This window comes from Geotrypetes seraphini, chromosome 1, assembly GCF_902459505.1.
Source record: "Geotrypetes seraphini chromosome 1, aGeoSer1.1, whole genome shotgun sequence".
Lineage (NCBI taxonomy): Eukaryota > Metazoa > Chordata > Amphibia > Gymnophiona > Dermophiidae > Geotrypetes > Geotrypetes seraphini.
Genome location: NC_047084.1, coordinates 265,982,091 through 266,000,734, shown reverse-complemented (window position 1 = coordinate 266,000,734; position 18,644 = coordinate 265,982,091). Strand labels below are relative to the sequence as shown.

The 18,644-nt window shown below is 42.3% G+C and overlaps 1 protein-coding gene across 3 annotated transcripts in view; it reads left to right on the top strand.

The window, feature by feature from the left end:
• The window catches only part of NAT8L (N-acetyltransferase 8 like), a 76,538-nt gene that overhangs the window by 31,675 nt on the left and 26,219 nt on the right, over positions 1-18,644 (top strand). The window lies entirely within an intron of this gene.

The window sequence follows — 18,644 nt, the reverse complement described above, 5'->3', positions numbered from 1 at the left end:
TGATTTGTTTTGTTCAAATTATAATTCATCTTTAATTTCAAACAGTTAATAATAATAAAAAAAAAAAATGCAGTGATACTACAAAAAAATACACATTTTAAAACCTGTTAAACAATGGGGATCTAGTATAAACAGTTTGACGGTATTTAGGGGCTGATTCTATAAAGGGCACCTAAAGTTAAATGCTTAAATTACCCTCTCTTTTACAAAGCTGGCAGCCACTAATTGGGCGATAGGCACCCATTGGATTCTATAAAAGATAAGCACCTAAGTGGACTTTACTATGGGTGGAGTGTGACTTAAGCGGTGCTAAGCATGATTTTCCAAATACATAGGCACCTGAAATGTAGGCCTTTTAAAACCCTGACCTAGATTTCAGGCGGCCAATTTAGTCACCGTTTATAGAATCGGCCTCTTAGTGCTGTAGTTTTTAAAAATGGAGTCCAGTAGTAACTAAAGGTTGTGCTTTAACATGACTTGCTTTGCAGGATACCTAGAAGAATTTGCAATGAAATTTTATGTTACAATAATTATTTGAGCATAATTTGCTACACATCTTGGGTATGTAAATTGCATTACATTAGTCTCTTACTGTTTTTTGTAAATGTTGGTTACATTTCTTGTAGCTCAAATGGGTTTCACTACTTTATGCTCAAACATCGCATTTAGTTTTCATAATCAGGCTTAAATGTGAAGATCTTAATCTTATTTACTGCTTTTTGTCTGCTTTAGAAAGCTAAAAAATCAAACATTGTCTTCAGCTAAATTATACAATTAAGACTAAATAGCAGATCAAATGAGGATGGCTGTCAGAGGGTTACTTGTGTCTTCATAATTAAGTTTCAGAACTTTGCAAGTTCAGAAGGTTACAAAATGGTGTCCGTATACAGTAGATGTAGAGAGGTAGGACTTATTTAAAATTTCTATTCCGCTTATAACCTAAGCAGATTAGTGTTCACATACACAGGTCCAGAATAAAATAACAATACATCTTCTCAAAGAACAGACAACCCAACAAAAAATACTTCCTCTTATCCCATAGACTTAAATTCTTTTACAAATGTGTTTTCAAGTACCAATCGGAGCATCCACAATAAATCTGTTGGCATAACACTTTAAATATTGCTTTGTTTATTACCACATAGTATTAGGCTATTGGCAGTCACCCAGTAGTTTTGTCTGCTGCCATCCTACACAGATGGGCTAACTTTTTTTTTTTTTTTTTTAAATGAGAAATTAACTCTGCTGATTGCCATCTGTCAGTCAGCACCCTGGGTCCAACTAGTAGTCTGGAAAGCTGGAAACATGCTGCATTTACTTTACATAGTTATAGTTCAGACAAAAGACCAGTCTGAAAGCTATTTTCAGGCTGCACAATTGAGTAGTTGGTTCTAAAGCTGAGGATGAACAATTTGAGAAGTTATACTGGTCTTGGAGGAAAATGGATTGTATCTTTATCGGAGCAGTGTGAGGATTATCCAACGATATGCATGAGTAGGAGAACTCTTTGAAAGCTCATTTTTAACATTGGATTGGATTTATTTATTGATATACCGTTGTTACAGATGTATTTAGTGGTGTATAATACAACTAAAAAAATTTACAATTACATAAAATTTACATAGCACAATAAAACATAACAAAACAATTACTGTTTCATAGATAGCTAATCATTAGTATTTATATATTATCCCAGGACAAGCAGGCAGCATATTCTTGACTGATGGGTGACGGCACCGACGGAGCCCCGGTACGGACAATTTTAGAGTGATTGCACTCTAAGAACTTTGAAAGTTCTAGTAGGCCGCACCGCGCACGTACCTTCCCGCCCGACAGAGGCGCGCGGTCTCCAAGTTTCTTAGTTTCTGCGGAGCTAAGAAGACGCGTGTTCCAACTGCTGTTGGAAAATTTTTTTCAAATTTTTCTCGCCTTCCCGCTCGCGCGTTATTTTCTTGTTGTGATTTATTCACCTTATCGTTTCTTTCTTTTATTTAAAAAAAAAAAAAAAAAAGTCCCATTTTTTTTCGACTTTTTTCCGGTCAGCCCCGGCGGGGCCTGTTGGCACCATCGAAGCCTCGGGCTTCGATTTTGCTACGGCCGTTTTTCCCTTCATGCCCCCTTGACCGGGTTTTAAGAAGTGTCAGCGGTGTGCACGTCCTATTTCTCTTTCTGACCCGCAGAAGTGGTGCCTTCAGTGTCTGGGTCCGGACCATAGGGCAGAAACGTGCACCCGCTGCAGTTCTCTCCAAAAGAGAACTCTAAAGAATCGCCAAATTCAACAGCGAATTCTTTTCGGTGCCGCCATGGAAGTTCCCCCGGCATCGACACCGTCATCTTCCTCCAAATCGGCACCGGTGACTTCGACACCGCAAGATCCATCCTCGGTGTCGCACCCTGTAGGTAAGCCGGCTAAGAAGCCATCCCCTACTGTCCTTAGCCCGCCAGTCGAACAAGCGGTGAGCCAAGTCCTGCAGACTGTGCGCCGGCCTCGCAAATGCTCCGCTCCTATTGAAGTCACTGCCTCTTCATCGGCATCGACTTCGCCTGAGCGTCGAGCTGCACCGCAGGTACCGAGCAAGAAAAAAGCGGTACCGGTGCCATCGGGACCGTCTCTGGATGAGAGAATAGCATCCATCCTTCAGGTCCAGCTTAAGGAGCAGTTACAACACTTGCTCCCGGCTCTGCTGACTCCGAGCCTTCCAGTGTCTCGGTACCTACTGAGCATTCGGTGCCGATCGTCGAACAGCCTGTTTTGTCGGCATCGACGTTGTCGGCACCGCAAAAATCTGTTTCTATGCCTGTTCTCTCGGCGGAACCGAAGTCTCTTCGACGCACTGCTTACTCGACTTCCGAGCCGGTGCCGTTCTCTGACACCGTACTGCTGTACAGTCACCCGGTACGGTGTCCATGAGGTCTGGTAAATCGGTACGCAAAACCAAGCATACCGAACCTTCTACCCCACTTTCTCAGGGCCGTCTGTCATCAGTACGGGACCCTGATTTGTGGGATGATTCTGATGACCCCCTCGGTACCGAGGCAGATTATTCCTCGGAGGAGGATGTTACATCGGTGCAGGATCCTGCTGGTAAGCCAGAGCACTCGTCCTTCACCAAGTTTCTTAAGGAGATGTTGGACACCCTTTCCATCCCTCTAGAGTCTGACTCTAAAAAATCCAAAGCATTTCTTGATGCTTTGGATTTTGACCAGCCTCCGAAAGAATTTTTAAAGTTACCCCTCCATGACATCTTGAGGGAAACTTTTTACAAAAATTTAGAAACTCCTCTCACCGTTCCAGGAGCCCCTAGGAAGCTGGAATCGCTTTACAAGGTGATTCCTATTCCAGGGTTTGACAAACCCCAGCTGCCCCATGAATCTCTGCTGGTGGAGTCCACCCTCAAAAAGTCGGCAGGCTCTAGTGTATATGCCTCTGTCCCTCCTGGCAGAGAGGGCAAGGCCATGGATAAATTTGGTAAAAGACTTTACCAAAATGCAATGCTGGCCAACCGTTCAGGTAACTATGCGTTTCACTTCTCTTTTTACCTGAAACATTTGATTCAGCAAGTCTCTTCTTTTCAAAAGTATCTTCCTGACCGTAAGCTTCCTGCATTCCAACAATGCACTCTGCCCATGAGACGAGGTGGGATACTTTGCTGAAAAATAAAAAGAAGCCTCCTCCTCCTCGTCCATTTAGACAGCAGCCATCATATCGGAGGAGGTTTTCTGCTCGGCCAGTTCAGCCTCAACTTCCACAACCTCGGAGGCAGCGGCAACAGCACCAACAAGCACGTCAGCAACAGCCGCCTACCATAAAGCCTGTCACTCAGACTAAGCCAACTCAGCCCTTTTGACTCCCTTCTCCTGGGCATTGCCAGTCTCCCTCCTGTCCTCTTCCACAGCCCATAGGAGGTCGATTAACCATTTTTCACTCTCGATGGGAGGTAATCACCACCGACCAGTGGGTGCTCTCGATCATAGCCCATGGCTACTCCCTCAATTTTCAGACTCCTCCGCCGTTAGGCCTGCCAAAAGAGTCTGCTTCCAACAAGTCTCAGTCCCTCCTTCTCGCTCAAGAGGTTCAATCCCTCCTTCTTCTCAATGCCATCGAAGAAGTTCCTCAAGATCAGCGAGGTCAGGGTTTTTACTCCCGGTACTTTCTAGTTCCCAAAAAGACCGGAGACCAGTCACTGTTCCCTCTAAGCTGAGCAGGAGTCCTCCACCCACAGTCTCACCAATAGAGGGTGCTGTTTTACTGTCACATTTTTCAATTGTGAGGGACAGGCAAGTTCTGCAGGACTCCAGGGAACATACCTGTCCTTAGCGACTGAAAATATTCCACCCCCTAGTGGTAGCAATGCAGCTGGAGGACACCTGCTCAGCTTAGAGGGAACACTGCGGAGGCGGGCCAGACCCATCTTAGATCTCAGAGATCTCAACAAATGTTTGGTCAAGGAGAAGTTCAAAATGCTCTCTCTTGCCACCCTCTACCCTCTTCTCGCTCAGGGCGACTGGCTATGCTCCCTCGATCTCAAAGAGGCTTACACACATATTCCTATCCATCTGACCTCCAGGCAATATCTGCGCTTTCTCATCAATCAACATCATTATCAGTACAAAGTGCTACCCTTCGGCCTGGCCTCCTCTCCCAGGGTATTCACCAAATGTCTGATTGTGGTAGCGGCCTATCTCCGCTCTCACAACTTTCAAGTCTTCCCTTATCTGGACGACTGGTTGATCAAAGCTCATTCCCCTCAGGTGGTTCTGCTTGCCACCAATCAGACCATTCACTTCCTTCGACTATTAGGGTTCGAAATCAATCTACCCAAGTCTCACCTCATTCCGACCCAGCGACTTCAATTTATTGGAGCCGTTCTGGACACTGTTCTGATGAGGGCGTTTCTTCCATCCAACCGCCTTCACGCCATCCTCCATCTCTGTCAGCAGGTGTTTCAACAGATTACCATTTCTGCGAATCACATGATGGTGCTATTGGGGCACATGGCTTCGACAGTACATGTCACACCCTTCGCACGTCTCTACCTGCGTACTACTCAATGAACCTTAGCGAACCAATGGTCCCAAGCGATGGATCCTTGTTCACAATACATATCTGTGACCTCGTCTCTTCGACAGTCGCTTCTTTGGTGGTTGACATCTTCAAATCTATCCAGAGGTCTGCTGTTCCATCTACCTCCTCATCAACTAGTCATCACCACAGATTCCTCCCCCTACGCCTGGGGAGCTCACTTGAACGAATTCCAAACTCAGGGATTTTGGACTGCCCAGGAAAAGAAACACCACATCAATTTCCTGGAACTCCGAGCGATGTTCTATGCCCTCAAGGCGTTTCAACATCTTCTCTTTCCTCAAGTACTACTCATTTGCACAGACAATCAAGTTGCAATGTACTACATCAACAAACAGGGAGGAACGGGCTCTCGCCTGTTGTGTCAGGAAGCCCAACGGATTTGGTCTTGGGCGACAGCTCGTCACTTATTCCTGAAGGCTATCTACATTCAAGGGGAACAGAATTCCTTAGCGGACAATCTCAGCAGAATTCTCCAACCTCACGAATGGACTCTCGATCCCTCGACTCTTCAGACCATTTTCGCTCAATGGGGCACTCCTCAAGTGGACCTTTTTGCAGCTCCCCACAACCATCAGCTGCCCCTATTTTGCTCCAGACTCTACTCTCCTCACCGTCTGGCGCCCGATGCATTTCTCCTGGATTGGACCAGTCTCTTCCTATATGCTTTTCCCCCTCTACCGCTCATGCTGCGAACACTGTTCAAGCTCAAGAGGGAACAAGCCACCATGATTCTCATCGCTCCACGGTGGCCCAGGCAACATTGGTTCTCCCTTCTACTTCAACTCAGTTCCAGGAAACCCATACCTCTTCCACTGTTTCCTTCTCTGCTTTCTCAGCATCAGCAGACCCTACTGCATCCCAACCTACAGTCTCTGCACCTGACAGCTTGGTATCTCTCGGGCTGACTTCGGCTCACTCACTCCTTTCTCAGCCTGTCCGCTCTATCATTGATGCTTCCAGGAAACCGGCCACGCTCCAGTGTTATCAACAGAAGTGGTCTCGGTTTTCTTCCTGGTGCCTCTTACATCACCATGATCCCATGTCTCTAGCAGTGGGACTGGTGTTGGACTATCTTCTTTCCTTGTCTGACTCTGGTCTTAAATCTACTTCTATCAGAGTTCACCTTAGTGCAATTGCTGCCTTTCATGAGCCAATTCATGGAAAACCCCTCTCGGCTCATCCTTTGGTTTCTCGGTTCATGAGGGGCCTTTTCAATGTGAAACCACCTCTCAAGCCTCCTCCTGTGGTCTGGGATCTCAATGTGGTTCTTTCCGCTTTAATGAAGCCTCCTTTTGAACCTTTGGCCACAGCGCATTTCAAATTTCTCACCTGGAAAGTGGTCTTCCTTATAGCTCTCACTTCTGCCAGAAGGGTCAGTGAACTGCATGCACTAGTGGCCGATCCACCTTTCACTGTTTTTCACCATGATAAGGTGGTTCTCCGTACACACCCCAAATTTCTTCCTAAGGTTGTGTCGGACTTTCATCTTAACCAGTCCATAGTCCTACCTGTATTTTTTCCAAAGCCTCATTCTCATCCAGGTGAACAGGCTTTGCATACCTTGGACTGTAAACGTGCTCTGGCTTACTATCTTGAACGTACTAAGCCCCACAGATCATCTCCTCAACTATTTTTGTCCTTTGATCCTAATAAGATGGGTCATTCTGTATCTAAACGCACTCTCTCCAATTGGCTTGCTGCTTGCGTTTCTTTCTGTTATGCTCAGTCGGGCCTGACACTGGAAGGTTCTGTCACGGGCCACAAAGTTAGAGCTATGGCAGCGTCTGTAGCTTTCCTCCGATCTACTTCCATTGAGGAAATCTGCAAGGCTGCTACTTGGTCCTCAGTTCACACTTTTACATCACATTATTGTCTGGATGCATTCTCCAGATGGGATGGACACTTCGGCCAATCTGTTTTACAAAATTTATTTTCCTAATGGCCAACCTTCCCTCCATCCCTCTTTTTGTTAGCTTGGAGGTCACCCATCAGTCAAGAATATGCTGCCTGCTTGTCCTGGGATAAAGCACAGTTACTTACCGTAACAGGTGTTATCCAGGGACAGCAGGCAGATATTCTTGCGTCCCTCCCACCTCCCCGGGTTGGCTTCTTAGCTGGCTTATCCTAACTGGAGACCGCGCGCCTCTGTCGGGCGGGAAGGCACTCGCGCGTGCGGCCTACTAGAACTTTCAAAGTTCTTAGAGTGCAATCACTCTAAAATTGTCCGTACCGGGGCTCCGTCGGTGCCGTCACCCATCAGTCAAGAATATCTGCCTGCTGTCCCTGGATAACACCTGTTACGGTAAGTAACTGTGCTTTATAGTAACATAACTGTTTTTGGAATAAAATAAGCTTCAGTAATATCCTAAAAAGAAATGCCATACAATCGCCTATCCCCAAGTAGCAGGTTGACTCTAACATATTTTGGTGCCATAATAATTTTTAACTAGACTTCAACAATTTCTGAAAAGCACCATACAGCAGCCCATCATGAAAGCTAAACAACAATGAGTTCCAACAAGTTGGCCCTATGTAAGAGAATGCTCTACTGCTGGTGAGTTCAAGTTTTTAATTTCTTTTGGACTTGGTAAACAGATCCTTTTGCGAAGATCGCAAAGACCTGCCACACTTCTAAAATTTAAGCAGACCAACTTGAACTTGTGTTTTTAGAAACAGGCAACCAATGCAAATTATATAAAATGATGTAATGTGGTCATTTTTGTGTACCCCAGTTAGCAGTCTAGCTGTTGTATTCTGCACCAACTGTAAGCATTGCAAATTAACCATGCCTGAGCACAGAAACAAAGTATTGCAATAATCTAAATGACTAGTAATGAATGCATGGTTCAGTTTATTAAGATTTTTAGCTATGGACAGACTTCAGTTGTCACTATGGACAGACTTCAATTGTTGCTATGACTGAAGATGAATACAACATGATTTTACGATACATAGACGAAATTGCGGGCAGACAATCGCGCGCAGGACGTTAGTGCGTTGGATTCAAACACTATTTAACAGCGGTCCGAGGGGATAGGGGTGTGGGGGAACCCTTTCACTTTACTTTGATCTGTTGGCACTCCCGTTGGGGGAAGAACTCTCCCCCTTTATAGAGTAAACAGCCTTTTTCCCCCTCTTTTTTAGGGAAAAATTAGTTTCCTCTGTAATGGGGGGATTTAACAACTTTAAACTAAATTTAAATTCTCATTAGTTATTCCTTTCTCTAGATTACTGATAAATATGTTAAAAAAAACACAACGGTTCCAGCACAGACCCCTGGAGAACCCTACTATTTACCCTTCTCCATTGAGAATATTGACCATTTAAACCTACTCTGTTTTCTGTCTTTCAACCAGTTCTTAATCCATAATAGGACATTACCTCTTATTCCATGACTTTCTAATTTCCTCAGAAGTCTTTCATGATATACTTTGTCAAATGCCTTTTGAAAATCCAAATACACATCAACCAGTTCACCTTTATCCACATGTTCATTCACACCTTCAAAAAAATGCAGTAAATTGGTAAGACAAGATTTCCCTTGACTAAAACCACGTTTGCTTTCTCTCAATAATCCATGCTTATGTACTATATATGTTGACATTTTATTCTTTATAATAAATTGCCCGGCACCAATGTTGAGACTCGCTGGTCTATAATCTGCCGGATCACCTCTGGAACTCTTTTTAAAAATCAGTGTCATGTTGGCCACCCTCTAGTCTTCTAGTACTATCCTGAATTTTAAAGAAAAATTACAAATTACCAACAATAGCTCTGCAAGTTCATTTTTCAATTCTTTTAGCACTCTGGGATGTATATCATACAGTCCAGGCGATTTGCTAATTGTCAGATTGATCCAGTGATAGGATAGGGTAAATATGGAGATCTAGGAAAAAACTACCACAGGAACACAGTGAAAACTAGGACCAGCTACCTTCAGAAAATTCCCGCCATACAAAAAAGTCCTCCAACTCGCATACTATCTGCGGTCATGATTAATGCTAGATCAATCAATAATAAAGATATTATCCTGACAGACGCTATCACCGACAACCAATGAGACATTCTTCTGATCACAAACATGGTTAAAATACAAGGCGCAACATTAAGCATACTATGCCCCCCCCCTCTTCCCAGCTACCAAGTGCTAGTGTCCTCCCACCCTGATGATAAAGGCGGAGGGGTGGCTGCCAACATTAAATCAAGGTTAAACTCCCACCTCATCAACTCTATAGTTCTTCAAGCACTAGAATGCCTTATCTTTTCAGTAGGCCACAACAAAATTCATCTTCATTCTAATCTACCACGCCCCCCATTTACCAATGAGCACCCTCGAAGACCTATTGGCTATCATTGGTAAACTAGCAATATCCCACAAGCAGATAGTCTCAGGAGACTTCCTTTCATGACCACCCTGCAGTCACCGGTGCACTGCAAGACTTCACAAGAACACTAACCAACCTAGGCTTCTCTCAGATGATAATCTCTCCAACTCACTCGGGAAACATATTAGATTTGATAGTCACCCTAGATATTCCCCTTCAAGGCCAAAGAATGGCCATCTACACCAATACCCCAGTACCATAGTCGGATCACTTCTTTTGTCACTTTAACCTCCCAATCAAATACAAACAAACCGTGCACAAGGACAAACAGAATAAAAACACTCAATCCTGACTCCATAAACCTCAAATCCTTCTCCACAGACATCACCAATCTCACTAGAGCCTATGAGCAACTCCCTGGAAGAGGCACAAAGGAATTCAGTCGAACTATGAAAAGCTAGCAAACCAAAACTAAGCTGAGCAGCGGCACACCAGAAAACATCCCCATGGTTCACTGAAAGCCTCAGATTAAAGAAAAGAAGTGAGGAAAGCAGAAAGATCATGGCAAAAATCTAGAAACTACAAAGAGGAAAAACTCTTTGGCAGAACTGACTAGAAGACTATAAATTAGCCATCTTGAAAGAAAAACAAGCCTTCTACTCTGACCTCTTACTAAAAGCTCCAAACAGATCCAGAAGTCTATTTGCACTAACAAAGAACTTCACTGTGTCCCAAGGAAACAGCCAATCCCCACAAACAAGCCTAGACAGTGAAACATTGTCAAACTTTTTCAATGAAAAAATACAAAAAATCCGCTCTAACCTTGACTCAGCTGCCAGCCCTTTGCAAATCATTCCTACCATTACACCATCAAACACTAACTCAGAAGCAAACACCCTCTATCACTTTAAAACAGTCTCTTATGCGGACCAAGGCAGAATTACTAAACGAATACTTCTGCTCAGTCTTCACCTGTGAAGCACCGGGAGCTGGTCCACAGCTTCAGACGGGAGACAGCCAGAAGGACCCGTTTCAAGATTTCGAGTTTACACCCAGTAGCGTCTACTACGAACTATCAAGACTCAAAGTAGATAAATCCATGGGACCAGACAACCTACATCCCAGAGTGCTAAGAGAATTGAGTGAAGTCCTGGCAGAACCGTTATCTGTTCTTTTCATCTCTCCCTACGCACAGGAAGAGTCCCCTTGGACTGGAAAACCGCCAACATTATCCCACTCCACAAAAAGGGATGCAGGACAGAGGCAGCAAACTACAGACCAGTGAGTCTCACGTCTATAGTGTGCAAGCTCATGGAAACACTCTAACTACATGGGATTGGCTGAGTGGTAGACTTCAGAGGGTGGTGGTAAACGGTACCCCATCCAAAACGTCAGGCGTGATCAGTGGAGTGCCGCAAGGCTCGGTCTTGGGCCCGATTCTATTCAACTTATTCATAAGAGATATGACCCAAGGACTTAGAGGAAAGGTATCAATGTTCGCCGATGCCGCCAAACTTTGCAACATAGTAGGTAAAAGCATTTTGCCTGATAATATGACGCAAGATCTACTACTGCTGGAACAGTGGTCGGCAACATGGCAACTAGGCTTCAATGCTAAAAAGTGTAAGGTAATGCCCCTGGGTAAGAGAAACCCGCACAGAACTTACATACTAAATGGTGAGACCTTGGCCAGGACCAAGACGAACGTGATCTAGGGGTGATCATTAGTGAGGACATGAAGGTTGCAAATCAAGTGGAGAAAGCTACCTCCAAGGCAAGGCAAATGATGGGTTGTATCCGTAGAGGTTTTGTCAGCAGGAGACCTGAAGTTATGATGCCGCTGTACAGGTCCATGGAGAGGCCTCACTTGTAATATTGCGTTCAATTCTGGAGGCCACACTACCGGAAGGACGTGCTGAGAATCGAGTCAGTTCAGCGAATGGCCACTAAGATGGTCTTGGGGCTCAAGGATCTCACGTATGAAGCAAGACTGAATAAACTGAGGCTGTACTCACTTGAGGAACGAAGAGAGAGGGGTGATATGATTGAAACGTTTAAGTACATCACGGGCCGTATCGAGTCGGAAGAAGATATCTTCTACCTCATGGGACCCTCGACCACCAGGAGGCATCCGCTGAAAATCAGGGGAGGGAAGTTCCATAGCGACTCCAGAAAATACTTCTTCACTGAAAGAGTAGTGGATCATTGGAACAAACTTCCACTGCAGGTGATTGAGGCCAACAGCGTGTTGGACATAAGAGAAAATGGGATATTCACATGGGATCCCTAGGGGAGTGAAACCAGAGGGCGGGTATTTGGAATGGGCAGACTTGGTGGGCTATAGCCCTTTTCTGCCGTCTTTTTCTATGTTTCTATGAACAAAACAGTTGATTTCACTACGTCCATCAGGCTCAACCTTAGACCCCTACCCAGCTAACCTATCTGTTAAACAGCCTTCTTAAACTCAATTATCTTCCTAATCAATAAGTCACTAACATCCGGAGAAGTTCTGTGTCCTGGAAAACTGCAGTAGTCCGTCCTATCCTAAAAAATGAACGCTGACCCAGATCAACCAAGCAACTTCAGACCAGTCTCAAACCTCCCATTTATATCAAAGATCCAAGAAAAAGTTGTCCAACAACTACAAAACTTAGCAGACAACCAAAAAGCCCTATTAGTCTACCAATCGGGATTCAAGAAATCCCATAGTACCGAACAGTCCTATTAGACATTATTTTTTTTTTTAGTTCAATAATTTTTATTAAGTTTTAAATGAACAAATACAACAGAAAAGGAAAAAGTATCAACAGTATGAGTAATCGTCTAGTGTCCAGTGTCCGTAAAGGAAAATAGATCAAGATAGAGACAGATCTGAGGTTTAAGTGACCAATGCAAGAAAAAAAAAAAATATAACCTTTTGTACAAGCTTACATATCAGCAGCCAGCAAACAAAACAAACTATACATTCCCATACATATCTATTCATGTATGTATCTATAAACATGAAATCATGACTTTCCATTAGAATATCCATAATCATAGTGTGAAGTCCTTATAGCCTTTTAGAGTGTACGTGCACAATATTGTAAAAGCGGATCCCAGATATCATGGAATCGTGTTAATGATCCCCGCTTCTGAGCATATATAGACTCATATTTGACAACAATATTTATATGGGACCACCATTCAGCATATGATACTTCATTATAATTCTTCCAATTGGAAAATATAATTTTAAGAGCTATTAATAGAAGAGCTCGCAGCAAAAGGCTTTTGGGTTCAGTAGGAGAGTACCAATTATCATCCAAGCCTACAAGTAGTATTTTGAAGGATAGTTGATTCTTAATACTGAGCATTCCACCAATATCAGCCCAAACCTTTGTCCAATAAGTTTTGAGCATGGGACAGTCAAGGATCATGTGTTGTAAAGTTCCTTTATGCAACTTACAAGACCAGCATAAATTATCTAATGTGGAATCTATCTTGGCCAATCTGCATGGCGTCCAATACACCCTGTGAGTCAAAAAATATGCAGATTGTAGCAAAGAGGAGGAATGTAGGGCCCTACTTGCCGAAAGCCACACATTAGTCCAATCTGAGTCTGATAAAGTGGTGGAAAGCTCAGCATGCCATATATATATCTAATTGATAGAATAGGGGTATCAATGAGGAGACGAATCAGCTTGTACCATTTGGACGCCTCCTTACCTGTATCCGCTATTACTAAACAGGATTCTATAATGGAAGGCATAGTAAATGTGTAATTAGTAGAGAGTAATATCTTTTTGATACAGTGGGTTAATTGTAACCATCTAAAGAATTGCGATGGAGGTAAATTGTAGGTTCTACAAATGGTTTCAAAGGAGAACCATGCAGATCCATTAAATAAATGTGAAAGATTCCATATCCCATGATCTTGCCATTGTTTCCATGATACCATTTTATTTTGTATTTTGAAGTTAGGGTTATTCCAAAGAGGGGCCATAAGAGAAGTGGCCCATTTGTGTTCGGAATGAGCGTCATAATATCTAATCGCTGTAAGTGTGGACTTAAGCACTGGGTGTTGATCAAATAATTTGACTCCTGACATAGCAGGAGCATGGTATAAGAGCAAAGGAGTAGTATTAGATTCCAAGGATACCCACAATGGCATAACTTCAGAAGCAGAAGGTGCAAACCATCTCTTGGTTTGTCTCAGCAAGAATGCCACATGGTAATCATAAATACTAGGAAAATTAACTCCCCCTTGTTGTTTAGTGCATTTGAGTTTGCGTATACTAATCCTAGGCGTTTTGTCATTCCAGAGGAAGGATATAAGGATACGTTCTAGTCTCTTGTAATGTTGCATCGGCAACAAACAAGGGAGCATAGATAATGAATAATTAATGATTGGTACAAGCATCATCTTGATGGTATCTAAGTGACCCCACCAAGTGAGTTTTAATGGAGACCATCTAGATGAAAGTAAATTAAGTTTAGATAATAAGTTTTCAAAATTAAATTCCATGGTATCCTCTATAGTTGGAGCAAAGAGAATGCCAAGATACTTAATTTTAGAAGGTGACCATTGGAATCCATATTCAACCAAATCAAGTTTAGATTCTGGGCAATTAATTGGCATAATTTCAGTCTTACTTTGATTAAGTTTATATCCAGATATGTACGAATAGTCAGTTATAAGTTGAAGGATATGAGGAACAGATGTAGGGGTTGTGTACAGTAAAACGTCATCAGCATATGCCGACAATTTTACATGAGCAGTAGGAGTCACAAGTCCTCTAATATTGGGGTTGGAGCGTATGGCTGTCAAGAAAGGTTCCAACGCCAGGTTAAACAGTAATGGAGAAAGTGGGCATCCCTGTCTAGTTCCCCTAGTGGGCCGAAAAGGGGCCGAGTATAAATCATTTATGTATATTTTGGTAGTGGGAGCGGAATATAAAACATGGATCAATGATATAAAGTAAGGTGGGAAGCCATACCATTGCAGAACCTTGAACATGTAGTTCCATTCTATGCGGTCAAATGCTTTTTCAGCATCCAGTCCCATTAATAGCAAAGGGTCTGAGGAATTTTTTGCTAAACACAAGACATCCGTTAAGAGCCTAGTATTGTCACTTGATAGACGTCCAGGTAGGAATCCTGTTTGATCTGGTGAAATAATAGTCTGCAGACAGGGGATAATTCTATTAGCAATAAGTTTAGCGAAGATCTTAGCATCGGTGTTTATTAAAGATAAGGGTCTATAATTACTTACTAATAGAGGCGATTTGTCTGGCTTGGGAAGTACAATGATGGTTGCTTCCGTAAAGGTGCCTGAAATGGTGTCTGACTGAATAATTGAAGTGAAAAAGGAATGCATGTGCTCTATTAGCTGAGGTAGAAACATCTTATAAAATTCGGCAGTAAGCCCATCCGGACCAGGAGCTTTGGTTTTAGCAAGTTGCTTAATAGCAAATTCAATCTCTGAATGCGATATAGGTTCAGCAAGATCTTGGAGAAATGAAGATGATATCGGAGTATGAGGAAGCCCTTCTAGGAACAAGTCAATGGAAGCAGGTTCACAAGCTTCAGTAGTATATAGTGACGAATAAAAATCATGGAAACAAGCTAAAATATCCTCAGATTTTGTCAACATGATATTGGTATTGCTAGAAATAGCTGCAATATAAGTTTTGGAATGCCTGCCTTTTAGATACATTGCCAATTGGTGTCCACTACGATTGTTTTCAGAGTAATAGGAAGCGTTCTTGAGTAATAGATGTTGAGAAGCAGTTTTACTAAGTGCCTGATTATATTCAATTTTTAGATTGCGAAGACGAATCATGGCTCTGGAGTCCTGTGGATGGGATACATGTCTTTCCTCTGTCAGTTTAATTTGTGTTTCTAGATCAGTAATAACTTTAAGTTTTGTTCGTTTCAGCAATGCCGCCTTAGATATAATTATACCTCTAATGTAGGCCTTAAATGAGTCCCATAAATTAAACCAATTGGTAGATGTAGGACTATTAATGGTAAAGAAATCTTTAATAGCAATAGAAACAGATTCATTAAAATCCAGTTCTAGGAGTAGAGAATTATTAAATCTCCACTGTTTAAAAGACGTGGACCTAGTAATATTATTAAAGTAAAGAAGGATCGCTGCATGGTCTGAAACAGCTATTTCTCTAATATTAGCTGAAGATATGAACGTAGATAAAGCTGAACTGATAAGGAAATAATCTATGCGTGAATAAGTTGAATGTGGGGGTGAATAGTAAGTAAATTTTCTATCAGTAGGATGTGTTATTCTCCAAGGATCTATTAGATCAAATTGTGAAATCAGACCCTTTAATTTATGCCAGGATCGAGAAGTTTTATATTGGGCATTGGATTGGCGATCAAGTATGGGGTCTAATATAAGATTAAAATCACCTCCTACTATATAATAGTTCCCAGAGGATAAGGTAAGTTGTTCAGCAATATCATCAAAAAATGTAGGAGAATCTGCATTGGGTGCATATATATTCAAACACATAATGGGTAAATTATTAAGTTCAAGCTGTGCCATTACCCATCTACCAGCAGTGTCAGTGGAGTGGGAAGTTAACAATAAATCCTGTCTGCGTTTAATTATTATCATAACACCATTTTTTTTATCTACAGCAGGGGAGAATAAAGTCTGTATAGCCCAAGAAAATTGAAATTTACTAGAATCCTTTGCATTTAGGTGCGTTTCTTGTAAGAAAACAATATCAGGTTGTAATCTTGAAATATAATCTCGTATTTTTTGTTGTTTTACTGGGTTATTGAGCCCTTTCACATTCAAAGCACACAATTTAAGAGACATATTGAATATCTCTAATATGAGCAATTAGCCTCAAAACATCATAACGCCATATGGAAACAGTTCGTACATAACCCATAAAAAGACTATCCAAAAAGAAATGTTTGTACAATTCAGAGGAGTATGAAAAATCTACAATACCCATCGTAAGTAAAAAGATATAACAGCAAGGTGACAAGTCATATCTGAGAAAAGATAAAAAAGACTGGAAACCCCAACTGAAATATGCAAGGAGTCTATGCTAGGGAATGGTATATGGCACGATATAGACATAAGGGTAAAAAATAACCATTATTTGTATACTGCTGCATCAAGATGATATGTGGAACCGTAAATGGCCCCTTCACAATAGAGTGAAGCTTTGTGAGATAAGAACAATGGAAATTAAAATTGGATGAGAAAAACCATAAAGAAAATAATACAATAAAGTGATAGTGTGCAGCTGCTGAACTTGTATAGGTCACAAATAAGTCTGATACAAGACATAAAAGAAATAGATATATGAAAACGGACATAAAGACCTGAAGAAACACAGGTATAGTAAGGCCACTAAGGCAGGTAGTGAAAAGCTCAACGCAGCTCAGACATACCCTGAAATAGAACCGTAATCAGTAATAAAAAACCACCAGATGAAAACCTATTTATATATCAGAACCCAACCGCAACTAACAGACAATCCAGGCAGCAGAGTAGACATATGAACGAACAAATATGCCTGGAAACATATCTATAAGCAATGTCAGCACAGAAACTGCAATAGGTATGAAATATTCAAGTGGAGTCAATATTGCTTGGAGCTTGTAGTTCCAGGAAATCTGCTAGCTCATGAGGATGATGGAAGTTCTTTGTTGTATTATTCACTGTGACACGGAGAGTGGCTGGGTAAAACATGCCATATTTGGCTCCCATTTGTTTCAGTTTTGGTCTGTATTCCAATAGCTGTTTTCTTCGTGTAGCCGTCTGCTTGGACAAATCAGGGACAATGAGGATGGTATTGCCTTCATATTTGAGAGGGTGATTGAGTTTAGCTTGCCGCATAATTTCCATAACTTGAGAATATCTGAGCAATCTGGCGATGATAGGCCGCGGGTACTTCGCATGCACATCCAACACGTGCGTCGGCGTACGGTGAGCACGGTCAATTTCTAACTCGAATTTGAATTCGATATTCAACAGCTTCGGAAGTAGCATTTGTAGAAAAGAGATGGTGTCTCTGCCCTCTCTCGCCTCCGGGATCCCTAAAACGCGCAGGTTATTTCTTCGCGATCGATTCTGAGCATCTTTGAGCTCCTGCTCCAAGATGGCGACTTTTTTGAACTGGCGCTGCAGCGTTTTAATATTATTTTCGCTCACCTCTATTTTCTGCTCAGCTTTATCAATTCTGGATCGGCACACCGCCATCTCCACAGTCAGGGATGCAAGCTCCGTTTTGATGTCCTCAGTGTTCTGGTTTGTGGTGGTTAATAGGTCACGCAGGGAACGCAGTTCCGCCATCACCGCGTGTAAAGAGTCAACTTCCTCTTTTTCCGCCGCAGATTTCTGCGGAGATACTGGCTCTACGTTCTTGCGCTTGCCAGTCTTCGACGCCAACATCTTCCGGTGCAATATCGTACAGTTTGTGCCAAAAAATGAAGTTTTGGGGTTGAGGATTGACTCTTTTTAGTAATCTGAGCCGCGGAGCAGACACACTACGCTGCCATTTACAGCGGTGCTCACTAGCGCCCCCCCGCTATTAGACATTATTGATTGTTGGAAATTCCTCGATCAGGGAGAAGATGCGCTGTTGGTTCTCCTTGACTTCAGCGCTGCCTTTGATACCTACCCTTGACTTACAAGCAGAACTAGGTCTCGAGGTGCACACTCGGTGCAAAAACTATGCAAGATCTTATCTCCCTATTACATATACCCACACCATAAATGCCAAAAGCTGTCCTATACTTCAAATGTATTGTAATTCTAGCTGCTTTTACTTATAGGGCCTTTCGGTTGCCATGCTACTGTGCTCAGTTCCCAAAACATGTACATAGGAATTTCTACTAGTTTTGCCCAATTCAGGAAAAAAAAATTTGATTCAATTCAGCCTCTTGATTTGATTATTCGGGTTTTTTTGTTTGTTTGTTTTTTTTCCCTCCCAAACATCCTGGTGGGTTTATTTTATAGCCTCTCCATCCCCTTTGCCCTCTCCTACCCACACTGGCGCTGTGGTGGAAACAAAATAAAGACTTTCCCTCGCTCCTAGCTTAAATCCTAGCTTATGTTTGCAGTCTTAACACCAGCTCTGGCAGGATACACATTTCAAATCTGACATATTGTAATCGAAAAACAGAAAATGAAATATTTTTTCTACCTTTTTGTTGTCTGGTCATTATTCAAATAATGTTGGTCCCACACTCTGGTTGTCTTCTGATAA